Source organism: Limulus polyphemus, unplaced genomic scaffold (genome assembly GCF_000517525.1).
Source record: "Limulus polyphemus unplaced genomic scaffold, Limulus_polyphemus-2.1.2 Scaffold1715, whole genome shotgun sequence".
Classification (NCBI taxonomy): Eukaryota; Metazoa; Arthropoda; class Merostomata; order Xiphosura; family Limulidae; genus Limulus; species Limulus polyphemus.
The window spans coordinates 44173-50747 of record NW_013667325.1 but is presented as its reverse complement, the minus strand read 5'-3'; positions in this window follow the sequence as shown (position 1 = coordinate 50747).

Sequence of the window (6575 nt, the reverse complement as noted above, 5' to 3'; positions counted from 1 at the left end):
CGGAGGCTCTGTTCATCATTGATCCTGACCAATAAATTATTTGTTAGTTTAGTTAGGAACGAGCAAACTCTCCCTCTTTTCGGAGGCTCTGTTCATCATTGATCCTGACCAATAAATTATTTGTTAGTTTAGTTAGGAACGAGCAAACTCTCCCTCTTTTCGGAGGCTCTGTTCATCATTGATCCTGACCAATAAATTATTTGTTAGTTTAGTTAACTTTTTCATGTGTTTTACTTTCTGCATCCTAAGTTTTTATATTGGTAATATTTCACATTAGTGATATCATTTTGGTGTACTTTAATTTTTCTAAATATAACATTAAAGTTGATGAGCTTAACAACTTGAAATGACAGGTAAGAATTATTTTATAGAAAATCCTGATAAAGTAATACTTAAGAATTCAAAAATTATGTTAAAATGATGTTGAAAAAAGGTTTTAGCTCATCGTTTCAAATTTAGTATTCCCAATAGGCTTAAGTTTGAAGATTAGTTTGTACAATTTGAAACCTTTTTTTTCCAAACATTGTCACATCAGCATATTTGGAATAATTCAGGACAATCCTACAATAACTTTAGAACTCAAATCAGTGGCACAACTCTGACTACTTTTAATAATTACAGTAGTGATTATAACCATTTCTCAAATATAAGTTCATAAGAACTTGAAGATTTAAAAATTTTAGCAAAAATGATATTATTGCCATTTCTAAGTCAGACAAAGTGAATAGTATTGTTATTTTAGATAAATATGGATATTTATAAAAAGCAGAATAAATTATTAGTGATTCTATTAAACTTGGAAAATTGCATCATGATCCTACTGATAAAAGGGAAGCAAAGTTGTAACGATATGTATTGAAAATGAAGGAAGACGGTATTTTTAATGACAAACAGATTTTGAATATTAGACCATCACGGGGTCGTCCAATTATTTTTTATGGGGTACCAAAAATTCACAAAGAAGTATGTGATTTATAATATCTAACATTGGAACTTACAATCATGCTTTGGGTGGTTTTATGGTTAACTGTTTAAATACTTTATATACAAATGAACTCACCCTGAAAGATAGTTTTGAGTTTTCTCACGAAGTACAACAGTGTAAGTTTGACAACAGTATACATTGAATTAGTTTTGACATAGAATTATCGTATGCAAATATACCATCAGAAGAGACAATACAACTGAATGTTGATTTGATTTATAATGAAATGAATTAATTTTGTCTCTAAAGAGTCTCATTGTCTTTCGAATGGAAAGCTTTATGATCATTTAGACGGTGTTGCTATGGGTTCAGAACTAGAGCCATCTCTTGACAGTTTGTTTTTATGTTTTCACGAAAAACAATAGCTGGAAAATTGTCCAGTTTAAACCGCTCTACTATGTTAATGATACTTTTACCATCTTCCAAAATTCGGATCTGACACCCCAATTCTCCCAATATTTGAACAACAAATATAGTAGCATGAAGTTCAATGTTGACCATCAGCGAGATCATAAACTTCCATTTCTGAACCCTTCGGTCAGTAACAACAGTGGACAATTAAAACATAAAATATCACAAAAACACGTTCACAGGTTTGTATTTTAAGTTTGCAAGGTTTATCTCGAATATTTTCAAAGAAACTTTGGTTACAATATTTATTCATCGTGCATAGGAAACATCTAGCAGATATGAAGATTTACATAAAGAATTTATGAATATCGAAGAATTCTTGTGTAAAAATGGTTGTCCAGGTTATGTCGTTGAAAGAATACTTCGTAGTTATTTAAATAAGCGACGTGCTAGTGTACCATACCTACATATCCTTTGGTCATTACTTATATGGGTAAATATTCTTTGATTATTAAGAATCAACTGAAAAATGTCATTCGTAGGCTATACCTGCAGGTACAACCAGGGTGTGTGTTTAAGCCTAATTATCGCCTTAGGTTTTTCTTTAAATCTAGGGGTCAAATTCCGTTTTTACAGTCATCTTGTGTAGTTTACAAATTTACCTGTCCTCGCTGTCAGCAAGGCTGTATTGGTTACACCAAAAGAAAATTATGAACACGTGTGAAATGACATATCAACCTAGGATCACCCGCTAAGTCAAGTATAATTGAACATGCTTTAGGCAAATATAACGTTGTTGTCCATTCCAATACGTTCATGATATTAGCCAGGGCCGACGATGAACACCCTCCGTATGAAAGAGTTTGTTTATTTATTAGCTGGGCCCGAAAGTAACGTTTTCAGTTAACAGGTACATTCAGCTGAAGCTATAGAAATGATGGGGTGAACCTAGTTATCTAGAAAGTTTCTGTAACGACTAGTTAATATCTCATCTTCCAGTGCAGACCAAGTCTATATGAATAATATATTGCATTAACTAATGAGGAGCAATCTGGAAGATGAGAAAATAAGGAACATTAGCTTATCTGACCCGATCATTTTTCTCCACTGTTTATAGTCTGCAGTCTGTGGACACTGCACGTGATCCTGCACCTATGGAAATAATGATTGACTTGGATACGGCTCTTTACAGTGGTATTCTAGTAGACTGAGATAAATTGTACAGTTTGCTCTGACACTGATTGCTGACTTCCGACTTTAAATCTTAAGATATTTTACTTGTGGTCTGTCTGGTTTGTTTCAGTCCGTGACACAACGTGCGGCAGTCCACGTAAGAGTCTTATCTCTCGGAGTTTTACAGGTTGCTGATGCCACCTCACAGGCTGTTGCTTGTGGCACCTCAACAGTTCCAGCGTTTAGTAAAATAATGAATATTTGTTTTCATTAGGATCGTCGTCTTAAACAAATTCTGTAATCGAAACGATTTAGTTCCAGCGTTTAGTAAAATAATGCATATTTGTTTTCATTAGGATCGTTGTCTTTAACAAATTCTCGATTGTAAAGTGACGTATACAATTAAGTATATAATATATATTTTAGAGAAGTAGAGAATATATGATAAATCAGGTAATAATTTTTATGTTCGCACACAACACCCACATACATATGTAATTTTATAACAAATCTAATACTATAAATTAAGTCAAGTGTATATAGACGATACATTCAGTACTATATAACAATGTTAATAAAAATATAGAAACCAAAACCAGGATATAGAGTAAAACTCAAATCTAGAACTATTACAACAAAATTCAAAATGACAATGTTTATCAAACAAATCTGAATCAAATAAATTCATCATCGTGTTAGTAACACACACAAATAAGATCTTTAATATGGATATTTTCAAAAGTCAAAATTTAGAACAAATTTCGATAAACTATTTTACTTTCGATGGGACAGCGGTAAGTCTGCGGACTTACAAGGCTAAAATCTACGATTCGATTCACCGCGGTGGACACAGGACAGCGGTAAGTCTACGGACTTACAAGGCTAAAATCCACGATTTCGATTCACTGCGGTGGACACAGGACAGCGGTAAGTCTACGGACTTACAAGGCTAAAATCCACGATTCGATTCACCGCGGTGGACACGGGACAGCGGTAAGTCTGCGGACTTACAAGGCTAAAATCCACGATTCGATTCACATTATTATCTATACCATATGGAAAAGGATGGGTTTGGTTTGGTTTGAATTTCGCGCAAAGACACGCGAGGGTTATCATCGCTAGCCGTCCTTAATTAATTTAGCTGTGAAATACTAGAGGAAGACAGCTAGTCATCACCTCTCACCGCCAACTTTTGGGCTATTCTCTTACCAATGAATAGTGAGATTGACCGTCACATTATAACGCCCCCACGTCTGGAAAGGCGAGCATATTCGGGGTGACGGGAATTCGAATCGTAACCCATAGATTGTGAGTCGAACGCTCTAACCAGCTGGTTATGCCAGGCCTATGGAATAGGAAAACACGTCAAGTTTACACCTGCTGATATAGGGAGTTTCACGTGCTGTGGTGGGCACGTGGTTTAATCATTACAATCTTCTTGAAAGATTAAGAAATTAATTCACAAGTATGCAAAAGTGAGATCCAGTAATGTAGATTAGGTACTGAGTTAACGAGTTTGTTACTGTTATTAATTAGTTAGTTACCTCACTTTCGTAAATTTTGAGTATGTGTTTACGACACAGTACTATGACTGCAGGACCTCCATTGACTACTATTCCTACATTAATATCATAGATGTCTTTACCTAAGAAGGACATCAATCAGCTAGGGATATCAAGTCACTACATGTGAACGTTTATAACACTGCACTTCTTTGTAGTAGCATGATACAGGTGTAAAGTACACATTGCAAAAGAAACTGATCTCCAAAGTTAAGTAAATATAGAGAAGGACCCTATGTTTTAGTCAAAAGACTCAATGATGTAGTATATAGAATCAAAAAGGTCAGTTCAAGCAATAGCTCATCTGCCTTGATCGTTTTTGGAAGTACATCGGCCAGAGAATGATGAATTGGTTAACTTCAAAGAAGACTTCACCAAAGGTCCATTTTCCTTCCGAAGAGTTCGTGGTTCATGTCGAGACCTCTTCCAGAGTATTACCAGGGATTGAACCACCGACTAAGTCCCTTGAACACCTACCTGAAGAGAATTCCCTCAGTAATAATACAACAGGTGTTGAGAAGTGACAAGAAGTCATCCCATCTTTGGGTCAGTTGAGGGGATAGTAAACCAATAATTTATTAAGATACCTTTTTAAATTTTTATTTATCATCCCCTTCAAATAAGGATGATCTTAAAGACTGTTTATAATTTATTTTTTCCTCGCTTACTCGTACTAGGAATAACGAGACTGTGTATTCTACCTGGAAACAACAATACTTATATATACATACTTGGACAAATAGGTATTAATGAATGAATATATACGTTAAATGAATAGACATGCATAACTTTCAGGTGGTTAGGGTGCTCGACTCCCTCTCTGTGGGTTTGAATCCCCGTCACACCAGACATGCTCACCCTTTCAGCCGTGGGGGCGTTATAATGTGACGGTAAATCCCACTATTCGTTGGTAAAAGAGTAGCCCAAGAGTTGGCAGTGGGTGGTGATGACTAACTGCCTACCATCTAATCTTACACTGCTAAATTAGGGATGGCTAGAGCAGATAACCCTCGTGTAGCTTTGCGCGAAATTCATAACAAACCGAACCAAACATAGCTTTAGATTATGGGATACCACACTTAGACCCTTCGCTTGATTTGAAAGTGTAGTGTACATTAATTCTTACTGTCCTTGTCCTGTGTATTCATGTGAACGAAGCCTTTCCAGCAACCACTCTTATGTGGCAGTGTTTTGGAAGTAAAAGTGGAAATTAGTCCTAATACTATGATAAAGTTTCACACTAGTTTAATAATGAACGTGAAATCATAAGAAACTGGTTGACTTGTTTGATCCTGTATGTGAAATCATTAAATCATAAAAAGTAGTTTCTGAGATATAGTCTTGGCCAAAATGTTTGCATACTGTTTTATATTGATGTTAATGTTCGAGTAGTAACAGGGAAGGTAGCGTATGATCGGACAAACATGTACGAGTTGTTATTCTGGTCTGTATAAGTTGTTTTGATCATTTGTTCGTCAAAACACACATATACACACACCTGTTCTGTATAAAAGGGTGTGCTTTTGGTATAAACATTTTCGAAACAGATGAACACTTTGTTCAAACAATTTCTCTGTACTTGGTTTAGAGTCATGCCTCGTCACATACAGAAGTTATAGGGCGTCAAATTGTTCGACTGTCCAGAAATAGTATGGACAGTAGGGTACCCTCACTCTACTGTATCCAGAATCCTGAAACGTTATCGGACTACAGAAAATGTTGTTCCAGGAAGTTATACTGGTAGACGCCGAAAAACTGATGCCCAAGATGACATGTTTTGATCAAGTTAACACGTCAAGGTCGAAAGAAGTCTTGCAACACCTTACGACAGAAACGGCATAAACACATTAACTCCAGTGTATCCAGAAGAGCAGTAAATAGGAAACTTACCAAACAAGAATGGCTAACTGCAATCCGATATTAACCAGAATTCACCGCCGTCACCGTGTTACTTGGGCAAGACAGCATACCAACTTACAGTATGTTACTGGCGACATTTTCAGATGTGTCATGTTTCCGGATCAAAAGATTCGTGTTCGTCGTTTGCATGGAGAACAGATGTGGGAAGCCTATCTTTCCCACAGGGAACACACGGGAGGTGGTCAGTACATGTTTGTGCAGCTATTCATCATGGTGGAAAAACTGCTCTTCATATCTTCCAGGAAAATATCAATGGCACTTTCTACAGGCTTCACACGGAGACAATATTTCTGCCATATGCTTGGGCAAGGTTTGGCAATAACTCTGTGTTTCAGGATTACAATGCCACTGCCCACAGTGTGCGTACTGTACAAGATTATCTCGACCAGGAGGACGTTACAAGATTGCCATGGCCACCAAAGTCTCCAGATTGTAATCCCATTCAGAATTGTTGGACAGAACTGAGCCGGAAAATTTCTAACCACGACCGTAAACCAGCTATTGCAACTGAGTTGCAGTGCCTTCTAGTGACAAGTTGGGATGAAATCACGGTGGACTACATCAATAACCTCATCGACAGCATA